Here is a 12,191-nt window from a genome sequence, read left to right as displayed (position 1 = left end):
TGAACCAGTGAAAGCAGCCGATCTACAAGCTCAGAAACACGTTGCTATCTGAAAAGTTTTGAGATTGTAGATCGGCTATTTTCAGAATGAAGTATGTCATACATTGCAAAAACATACCCTCTCAAATAAGCATTTCAAGTTATCTTTATTAACAATTGCACATGTATTCATTGATGCAGTCTTGTTGTTTGCAAGGCACTTTAAATTAAATCTGCACCAAGTGAGGCTTGAACCGGCAATCTTGAGGTTGTGAGGCATTAATTTAAGCGGGAAGCCATTGGACCGACAGACCTGAACTGGTGAAAAAGCAGCTCACACAGATTATAAAGTTTCACACAAAAAGCTGAAAACCCTGGGTTTAAGTGTTTTTCAAACTGCTCAAGATTGCGGACAATGTAAGGGCGGAGCTTACTGGTCAACGTGATAGATGTGTTCCTCATGAGTCAAGGCACATGTGTAAGCAGGTTTAATGGCTGTCGGCAAAACGAGGCATGACTTTTGCCTGTTTAAAGTTTGCATTTTCAAAAAATTGCTATAGCGCCCCCCTTTGGCCAATTGGAGTAAGATTGGTTTCAGTGATATTTGGAATGACCCTCTACATTACCGCAACGTTTCAAAGAAATGTGAGTCTGCATGTATGTGTTAGGGGCAGATGAATAATTGTCATAAAACTGCAATATTCATTGGCTCATTAAAGCTTCAATTTTTCACAAAAATCTGCTCCCACCGTTTTGTTGGCATAGGTCCAAAGTTCATGTGTAAAAAGTTTCGTGTAGATTGCTCTGAGATCCCAGGAGGAGCTAGATTTTAACTGCTTTTCATATAATTCAAAATGGTGGGATATCTAAAGGTCAGAGGTCAAAAGTCAGACCACAAAAGTTGTTAGGCATGAGGAGACGCATGTGTTTATCCAATTTTCATGGCTGTAGGTCAAACAGGGCATGAGTTGTACCTGTTCAAATTTGGCATTTTCAATTGAATGCTATAGCGCCACCCTTTGACGTATGAGTGTGAGAATTATTTCTTGATAGTTTTTCATGACCATCTACCATATGGCCGAGTTTCGTAAAAAGCGACAGCACGGTTAAGCCGGAACTAAGATTAGCCTTCAATTGAGAGGGAGCGAAAAACAATTATCAATATAGCTGCAAGCAGCGATAATACGGGGCCAGTGAATAGAGAGAGAGAGAGACATGGAAACGGAATAGATTGAAGAGAGAGAGAGTGACATGGAAACAATAGATTGATGAGAGAGAGAGATGGAAACATAATGGTTTGATTGGACATCTCAACCTACTGCCATTAACAGGATTCGAACTCTCAACCTTCAGACTAATAGGCTGCAACACTACCTATAGTGCTATAGCTTTGTCCAGGCTGATATTGTCTGTTGAAGATCATAAACTCTTGCCTTCTTTCATGAACCAAGCCCCTGTTTCACTAACACTAAGATCACTCGTTCACAAACCATTTACCAACTAGAAAAAGTGCTCCTCGGAGCACAGGTCTCCGCCAGGTCAGGTAGGCTATTGTGGCCTCCTGGTGGCGCTATAATAGGCCAACGTGAAAAGGGTGCCATTTCTTCTTAGGCCTTGCACGACAATCGGACACTGACTGCATTCATGATTTGAGGCATTTTGTTAAAAACATGTGTTTCGCTAAATTAGACCTGTTGGTGGCGCTATAACAGGCCAATGTTAAAAGGGTGGCATTTGTTCCTCAACATAGTGTGAATGTGCGTGCAAAGTTTGAGCGCAATTGGACGGTGCGTTCATGATTTGCGGAATTTTGTTCAAAACAAGCCAATAATGCAAACTTTAGATGTCAATCTTAGCCAATCAGTATGGAATATAAAAAATCAAACACATCCGTCGTGATCACATGACTATAGAGATCATGTGTACCGATTTGCGTGACATTTGGATAAAATTGGAAGGAGTAGTATAAAAAAATGTGTTTTACATAAGTCAGCCTCCTGGTGGCGCTATAAAAGGCAGATGTGAAGAATGCAGGGCAAAGGTTTTTCCTTGACCTATAGGGAGTGTGCGTACAAAGTTTTACACAGATCGGTGCAATTATAGGTAAAAACACGAATCGGCCTGTTATAGCGCCACCATGTGGCTGATTTGAAAATGTTCAAATGGTAGTTCTTCCTCGGCCTAATGGGAATGTGCGTGCAAAATTTCACGGAAATTGCATGCTGTGTTCATGATTTGAGGCATTTTGTTCAAAACGGAGCACTCCTGCAAACTTTGGAAGACATCTTTAGCCAATCAGGATGGAATATGAGAAATCTGAAAGACCCGTTTCGTTTAATGACTATAGAGATACTGTGTACCGATTTGCGGGATTTTTGGACTAAATCTGTAGTAGTACTGTCAAAACATGTGTTTTGCACAAATCGGCCTCCTGGTGGCGCTATAACAGGCCCCTGTGAACAAATTGGGGCAGAGGTTCTGCTCTGGTATCCAGGGACTATGTGTGCACAGTTTGGCTGCGAGCAAGCCAACGGTGCCAGAGATTAGCTGTACACAGACAGATCGAATGACGGACGGACACACGGACACACGGACGGACGGACAGGGGGTAAAACATACTCTCGCGCCATGCCTTTCGGCCTGGGGGAGACAATGAAGAAATTGTACATCTCCTCAGAACCAAAACTAGTGAGAGTAGCCGATCTACAGGCTCACAAACCATGAAAAGTTGTGAGATTGTAGATCAGCTATTTTCAGATAAAGTATGTCATACGTTGAAAAAACGTACTCTCAAATAAGAATTTCAGGTTATCTTCACCATTTGCACATGTATTCATTGATACAGTCATGTTGTTTGCAATTCAACTTAAATTAAGTCTGCATCAAGTGAGGCTTGAACTGGCGACCTTGAGATTGTGAGGCATTCATTTAAGGGAGACGCCATTGGCCCAACAGACAAGTAACTGTGAAAAAGGAGATCACACAGATGATACAGATTCACGCAAATAGCTGAAAAATCCTGGGTTTAAGTGTTTTTCAAACTGCTCAAAATTGCGGACAATCTAAGGGCGGAGCTTAATGGTCAAATCGATACGTGTGTTCCTCATGAGTCAAGGCACATGTGTAAGCAAGTTTCACGACTTTCGGCCAAACAAGGCATGACTTATGCCTGTTTAAAGTCTGCCTTTTCAAAAAATTGCTATAGCGCCCCCTTTTGGCCAATTGGAGTAAGATTGGTTTCAGTGATATTTGGAATGACCCTGTACATTTCTGCAAAGTTTCAAAGAAATGTGAGTCTGCATGTATGTTTTAGGCACAGATGAATAATTTTCATAAAACTGTAATAGTTAAAATCTATCTCCTCCTGGGATTTTTGAGCAATCTGCACGAAACGTTTAACACTTGAACTTTGGACCACTGCCTACAAAAATTTCCAACGGATTTTCCATAAGTGAAAAAATGCAGAAGTTAGGAGCCAATGACTGTTTTTCATATAATTCAAAATGGTGGGAGATCTAAAGGTCAGAGGTCAAAAGTCAGAGGGTGAAAGTTGTTCAGCATGAGGAGACGCATATGTGTATCCAAGTTTCATGGCTGTAGGTCAAACAGGGCATGAGTTGTACCTGTTCAAAGTTGCCATTTTCAATTGAGTGCTATAGCGCCACCTTTGGACGAAAGATTGTGAGAATTATTTCTTGATCGTTTTTCATGACCATCTATCATATGGCCGAGTTTCGTAAAAAGCGACAGCACGGTTAAGCCAGAACTAAGATTAGCCTTCAATTGAGAGGGAGCGAAAAACAATTATCAATATAGCTGCAAGCAGCGATAATACGGGGCCAGTGAATAGAGAGAGAGAGAGAGACACATGGAAACGGAATAGATTGAAGAGAGAGAGAGTGACATGGAAACAATAGATTGATGAGAGAGAGAGATGGAAACATAATGGTTTGATTGGACATCTCAACCTACTGCCATTAACAGGATTCGAACTCTCAACCTTCAGACTAATAGGCTGCAACACTACCTATAGTGCTATAGCTTTGTCCAGGCTGATATTGTCTGTTGACGATCATAAACTCTTGCCTTCTTTCATGAACCAAGCCCCTGTTTCACTAACACTAAGATCACTTGTTCACAAGCCATTTACCAATGAAGAAATTGTACATCTCCTCAGAACCAAAACTAATGAAAGTAGCCGATCTACAAGCTCACAAACCATGAAAAGTTGTGAGATTGTAGATCAGCTATTTTCAGAATGAAGTATGTCATACGTAAAAAACGTACTCTCAAATAAGCATTTCAGGTTATCTGTACCATTTGCACATGTATTCATTGATACAGTCATGTTGTTTGCAATTCAACTTAAATTAAGTCTACATCAAGTGAGGCTTGAACTGGCGACCTTGAGATTGTGAGGCATTCATTTAAGGGAGACGCCATTGGCCCAACAGACAAGAAACTGTGAAAAAGGAGATCACACAGATGATACAGTTTCACGCAAATAGCTGAAAAATCCTGGGTTTAAGTGTTTTTCAAACTGCTCAAAATTGCGGACAATCTAAGGGCGGAGCTTAATGGTCAAATCGATACGTGTGTTCCTCATGAGTCAAGGCACATGTGTAAGCAAGTTTCACGACTTTCGGCCAAACGAGGCATGACTTATGCCTGTTTAAAGTCTGCATTTTCAAAAAATTGCTATAGCGCCCCCTTTTGGCCAATTGGAGTAAGATTGGTTTCAGTGATATTTGGAATGACCCTGTACATTTCTGCAAAGTTTCAAAGAAATGTGAGTCTGCATGTATGTTTTAGGCACAGATGAATAATTTTCATAAAACTGTAATAGTTAAAATCTATCTCCTCCTGGGATTTTTGAGCAATCTGCACGAAACGTTTACCACATGAACTTTGGACCTCTGCCTACAAATATTTCCAACGGATTTTCCATAAGTGAAAAAATGCAGAAGTTAGGAGCCAATGACTGTTTTTCATATAATTCAAAATGGTGGGAGATCTAAAGGTCAGAGGTCAAAAGTCAGACCACGAAAGTTGTCGGGCATGAAGAGACGCATGTGTGTATCGAAGTTTCATGGTTGTAGGTCAAACAGGGCATGAGTTGTACCTGTTCAAAGTTGGCACTTTCAATTGAGTGCTATAGCGCCACCCTTTGACGAATGAGTGTGAGAATTATTTCTTGGTAGTTTTTCATGAGCATCTACCATATGGCCGAGTTTCGTAAAAAGCGTATGCACGGTTAAGCCAGAACTGGCAAAAACAAGTATTTTTCAAACTGCTCAAAATTGCGGAAAATCTAAGGGCGGAGCTTAATGGTCAAATCGATACGTGTGTTCCTCATGAGTCAAGGCACATGTGTAAGCAAGTTTCACGACTTTCGGCCAAACGAGGCATGACTTATGCCTGTTTAAAGTCTGCCTTTTCAAAAAATTGCTATAGCGCCCCCTTTTGGCCAATTGGAGTAAGATTGGTTTCAGTGATATTTGGAATGACCCTGTACATTTCTGCAAAGTTTCAAATAAATGTGAGTCTGCATGTATGTTTTAGGCACAGATGAATAATTTTCATAAAACTGTAATAGTTAAAATCTATCTCCTCCTGGGATTTTTGAGCAATCTGCACGAAACGTTTCGTACTTGAACTTTGGACCACTTTCTACAAAAATTTCCAACGGATTTTCCATAAGTGAAAAAATGCAGAAGTTAGGAGCCAATGACTGTTTTTCATATAATTCAAAATGGTGGGAGATCTAAAGGTCAGAGGTCAAAAGTCAGAGTGTGAAAGTTGTTAAGCATGAGGAGACGCATATGTGTATCCAAGTTTCATGGCTGTAGGTCAAACAGGGCATGAATTGTACCTGGTCAAAGTTGGCATTTTCAATTGAGTGCTATAGCGCCACCTTTGGACGAAAGATTGTGAGAATTATTTTTTGATCGTTTTTCATGACCATCTACCATATGGCCGAGTTTCGTAAAAACCGACAGCGCGGTTCAGCCAGAACTGCGAAAAGTGGCAGAAGAAGAAGTGACAGAATAATGCGAATAACAATACGTGTCCAGAGCAGAGCTCTGGCCCCGTAAAAAGTACAGACAAGACAGAACATGCACTGATGTCATACACAACAACATAAACCAAATGCACATATATGGAGATTTTCAACATGCACTGATGTCAGACACAACCGAAACCATGATGATGATGATCAACACCAATGTGTCCCCTGGATGCCTCTGATACGCCCATGTAATAGACATTTTTGAATGTCCAATCTATTCAAAATAATTTCTGATCTATCTACTTGTATTTGGACTGGCATAGAGTGTTCAGCTTCACAGCAGGGGTCTTGTCACAACTCCTGTTGCTGTCATTAGGATAGTCAACAATTGTTCCAAGGTCTATTTCCACCACACTATTGTCTTTCTAGCTGGTTCAGCAATCCATAAGTGTAACAATCGTGTACGTCTTAGCATATACATACATGGACGTCCTTAACTTAACCAGTCAACATGATTATTATTCTACTGTCGCTTAGTATAGGCTGTCCATATTTATCACCATTTAGGAGAGCATCTCTGGGTTTATAAGAAAGAGGTGTCCAAGATGACACCTCAGGAGGGCTTTCTGCCCAACAGGCTGTCCCTCAGGCCAGAAGGACTGGGGGCTATGCTACTGTGAATGATTTTTCTCTGCTTGAATATTCTTCAATAAATTGTCAACACTTCACCCTGTCCCTGACTGGATATTAATATTTTCCATAATAATAATTGGCATTAACGGATGGATCAATAATTCATCATCTCTGATGGATGCTCAAAAGAACTAAAGGGTGAAGGAATTGTTTGAAGCAGATTTCTGAAAGCAGATCCAGACCGGATCCAGTCCATGGAGGACAAAGAGGCGACCACCACAGAAGCAAGCTATGCAAAATCAACAAGAACTGATGTACAGCAACTCTACAAGATTGAAACCCTGCAGCTTGACAATAATTCTGTGCTAACTACAAGTACTCAGTCCAACAGTACCAACAACCCTGTGGTGACTATTGCTATTTCACTAGCGATGACAGCACACCTGCTGCCAACACAGTCACCATCGAACTGTGGAGGTGACGAAATCGACACCATGCCAAAGAGACACGGCAGGAGACACCAGGCCACAGAGAACCCGAAGGAGACAGCCAGAGAGACTGCAGATCAATGGTGCCAGACGACCCAATATCTGCCAGCAGAGATTATGAGCAGATGACCCAGAATCATGATGTTTCGCTGATGGTGGCCAACTGTACAACTGTCAAACACATGCCATGCATGTGAGAGCCACTGAACAGGTGGACCACCAGCCCAGTTAGTCTCCTGCCTCACCCCTGTCCAGCCTCCAGGATGTCTGCTTGAGGCTCACAGCTACAAGTCTCCAGCTCCCTGGCCATTTATCCCTGAATCCCTCCTCCAGCCACCCTGCTCACTGTTCCTGATTGGCTTGGTGGGATATCTGGAAGCCATCCCTTCAGAAGGGGTTAGTGTCATGATCTGTCTCCGTCTTTTCCTTCCACATCTGTCTCTCCTCTCTATCTGTCTCTCCTCTGTCTCTCCTCTCCATCCACATCTCCTTCCACTCACCAGCCTTTACGCAGAGACTGACATTAGCATCATGACTGTAAAAGCATGCAGCAGCTGCCTAAGTCAGGCACAAATACAGTCAGCATGATGCTGTCTATTGCAGAAGTCAGGACGGGAATGGAAGTGAGGTGATGGAACTCTGGGCTCAAATTGAGCTTTCAAGGTGACCTACAGTACAGATACAACGCAGTTAATTGTAAAGTATTGGGCTACTGTTATTGTTCCAGTGGTTAATGCCTTGGCCATGGGCAATGGGTTGTTCAGTGTATGCAACTTTTCCTGAAAGCTGCAAGCCACCCCATGCCCCCCGCCCCCTCAGTCCCTCTGCTTTCTGACCCCTCCACCTCTGGAGCAGTACTGGCCAGTGTGTTCATCAGATCCCCAGCGCCACAGCCAAACAACCTCACAATGAAAAATGCCTCCACGTTTCCTAGTTTTCACAAACAGCGGTTCAAACAAAAAGCCCTTATCGGACCTGCATATTATTCATGGTGTTAATTGGAGGGAAAATAAATGTATTGTGCATCTCAGCGGTCCTGTTAAAACAAGATAAGGGCCGCATGAGCAAGTCCAAGGCGATGGCTATTGAATGGATTGTTTCATAGAAAAAAGTATGAACTTGTTGAAAACAGTTTCTCCTTCTCTCTCCCTCTCTCTCTCTCTCTCTCTCTCAAATGATGTGACCAATCTGGAAGTCCCCCAGTAAAGTTCTCAGAATGTGTTCAATACAATCTGTCACTCGTTGATGCTGACATTACTCAAGCAATGCATGGAAGCCACAGGTTACAAGACACAATGGGATCATATGGACATAAATAACATTTGACACGCATGCGCGCACGCACGCACGCACGCACGCACGCACGCACGCACGCACGCACGCACGCACGCACACACACACACACACACACACACACACACACACACACACACACACACACACACACACACACACACACACACACACACACACACACACACACACACACACACACACACACACACACACACACACACACACACACACACACCATTTTCATCTTTTACAACATATTTTATTGCCCTAAAAAGACAAAGATGTCAGGTGGTTTGGATTCCCCAGTACAGCAACCACACTGAGTAGCATTTGCATTTCCCAAAGCCCTTACGGGCCTACATCTGCTCAACAGCCACACTTAGATACGGATGATAGCTAACTGGTTAAGTGAATTTGAATGTGTATGTGCTTATACTTTGTTTCATTTACATGTCAGACACTCTCAAGTTTTTTGTTTTCACAGAAAAGACCACCGCGAACTTCACCTTCCTTGATTACCAATTGTCTGTTGCTGCAGCCCCCCCTCCTGTTCCTGACAATTACAGTTTTACAATTACAATTCTCACTTGGAACAGAAAGGAGAGTAAATGCAGGACAGTTGGCTGAAAACTACTCATTACAATGGGTAAGAATTTGACAGTCTGTCCTTCGCCTTAGTCCAATTTTATAGCAGATTTAATTATAACAGATTCTTCTTTTTTTTGGCATGAACTGATACAGATGGCAGGATTAACCCAGCGACTCGCACAAATAAGCGCAGCATTTGGAACGATTATGCAGACTTCGCAGACATGATTACACATGTTTCTATAATTGCTCGACTTCCTAGATCACAGGTTAGAGCAATAACAACGAGGCACCCCACCCTCTACAGAGGCAAATCCAATTGTCTGCTTTGAATAAAAAAAATAAACATGTCAGCAACCGTAGAGGTTCTGAATGGCCTTTTATTATGTCATAACTTTCCTGAGTGATACCATCAAGGAGGACAAGACAAGGCGCCTTCACACAGAAAATAGCACATTTTTAGCACACCATAAACAGGTTACCTTACACAGGAGTGTGAATTGATAAACGGTTTACACAGCTTGAAACAACTCCATCACAATAGCCTCATAAGGTTGTAGTGCCAGGGCTCGGTTTATCAATGTCCACACATCTACTGCAAAAAAAAAGAAAAAGAAAAAAAAACTACTAACAAACAGCAGAAGCAGTGCTACTGTATGCTGCACAACATAAACTGACAATTGACAAATTTGAGCATTTAAGCATTTGGCAAGGTACAATGAACTATGTCTGTGCTCTGCGCATGCTATGAATATCCTGTCAGTCAGAAAGGCAGCGGGTGAGACAGGAAAGAGACAGAGTGCTTGCTGGCTGGCTGGCTGTACCAGGCCCACAGGGGGGGTCAGGTCTGTCAGGTGGGGGTCAAGCAGGTGAGCCAGACAGAGGGGAACAAAGAACCCAACCCCCCCTCCTCCCTGTCCCCTTCCCCTCAGAACAATCAGCACCAACAGGAACAGGAAGTGATGTAGAGAGGAGGTTGATTTAACCGGGGCAGTTCCTTTTGGCTGGCCGGGTTTAGAGTGGTGGGGGACGGTAGAGCCGAGGGTTAGACGAGGAGAAGGAAGGTTGGAAGGATAGTGAGAGGAAAATATATATTTAAAAAATAAACACTGCACACTGGCCATCTGTGTGTGTGTGTGTGTGTGTGTGTGTGTGTGTGTGTGTGTGTGTGTGTGTGTGTGTGTGTGTGTGTGTGTGTGTGTGTGTGTGTGTGTGTGTGTGTGTGTGTGTGTGTGTGTGTGTGTGTGTGTGTGTGTATTACAGTGGGGAGATTGTTATATATGATGCAATGCAACATGCTGGACATCAAGGAGAGATATATATGTGTCATTGTCTTTGCCATTGTTCAGCTTTGTGGTCTTCTTGGGGGACAATGGTTGAGAGGAGCACAAGACAAATCGCCTGAGCGTGGCGCCATCTTGGATTTCATCATTTCACGCCTTATTTTGTCTAATTTTGATTTGTCTCTCCCAGCTTAGTCAGTACAGAGACTGTGTTGCGCACAAGGGTTTCTGCAACCCAAGTGAGCATCCATTCCATGCAGGGGTCAATCCCAGATAGGACCTATTCCTATTTGAAATAAATGGGATTTGAGCTTATCCCAGCTATTGTAAATAGACTAGGATGTGCATAAACATTGCTTTTAACACGGCTATGAACATGGGAGTATGTTGCATATAAAAACACACTCAATTAGCCTCCTTGATTGAAGGCCTGTGTTGATGAACTAGAGTCTCATGGTCTGCAGACAGTATCTGCCTGGCCTGCACTGCTCCTTGTGACTATGAGCAGGCGTGTGGCACTGAGTGTCAGTGGCCCATTCCTCTACCCACAGCACAAAGACAAGCATGTGGCACTTGACAGCCATGGCCTTGATGAGCGACGTATGCTACCACAAGCCATGGCACCCCTTCCTTTTAAGATGAGGCCGAGGGGCTCCTGCGCTGAAACAGGACACCGTGGCCTGTGCCACCATGGCTCCTTGTTTCTTTTCTTTCCCCCACTTGCGGACTCCCGTCTGTCCTCGGCTGCTAACTTCCATCACACTTTCTATGTGGATAGCTGGACTGGCCGATGTTGTGTGTTATTAATACTATTGTTAAATGCACACTCAAGGCTGCCGTCCCTGACTCAGCTCATCATATTACAAGAATATTGTGCACAACAGAGAAATCGCCAATCTTGCTGTATATAATACTGTCTATTTATATCTGAGCCATTCTGGGGGAATACCATAGCCAATTATGGGTAGATGTTGGCTGATTGTCACGATGAGCCCAACATCTACCAATAGACTTAATGACTTTTCAGTCATAGAGAAGTAAGTAAATACGCCCTTCCTACCCATAAACTGTCAGGGTAATGATTAACGTGTTAAAAATCTGTTAAAATGGAAATCGTAAACTAATGGCTTATTCTCTCCATGTTGTGCTGCTTTTGGTGACATCCGTAAATACATTGATGGAAGGCAAGTGCAGAATGTCAATGTGCCAGAGTGCCAGACTAGTGATGTTTCAATCAGTTTGTTATGGGACTGCACCGCCCTCTAATGGACACTATAGAGGAATTGAGCCATGCAAGGCAGAGTTCTAGTAATAAAATAAGTATTTTATTTTGTATGGCAGATTATATGAAATAAATTCCATGTATATAATGGAGCTTCAAGTGCTTTTCTAGCAACACTAGGACAATAGTAAAAAGTAAAAACAAGATAATTAAAAGCCACGAAAGAAACAATTTAGGCCTAATGAATAATGCATGACAGAAAATATGAAACCATATATAGTAAAACCAAATAGTTGCTCTACTCCACAAAACAATGGCCATAACAAAATACAGCAAAGTGCAAGGCTGAATACTTGAAGGTTAAATTAAAAAGATTAGGTTAAGCCACTTACGAATGTGGACAGCATGTATTCGGAAGCTCAAAGATCCATCAGCCAATCTGCCAACTGTGGGACACATGTTGCAGAGCTAATAGCCCTGGCTGTGTTATAAAGGTTTTAAACAGAGGGCTAGGCACAGACAAATAAAAGCCATGGTCAATCAATCTGCAGCATATCTGAAAAGTCTATACAGTCATAGGGCTATCATAAAATTCTGCACAAAATGTACAACATGAACACAGTCAACTGCCAAAGATATCGGAAAACAGAACATCATACTACTTGCTATACTAGGCCCAATTTGCATCTGACA

Source organism: Gymnoscopelus microlampas, assembly GCF_963454915.1.
Source record: "Gymnoscopelus microlampas genome assembly, chromosome: 7".
NCBI classification, from domain to species: domain Eukaryota; kingdom Metazoa; phylum Chordata; class Actinopteri; order Myctophiformes; family Myctophidae; genus Gymnoscopelus; species Gymnoscopelus microlampas.
This window is presented reverse-complemented; position numbering follows the sequence as displayed.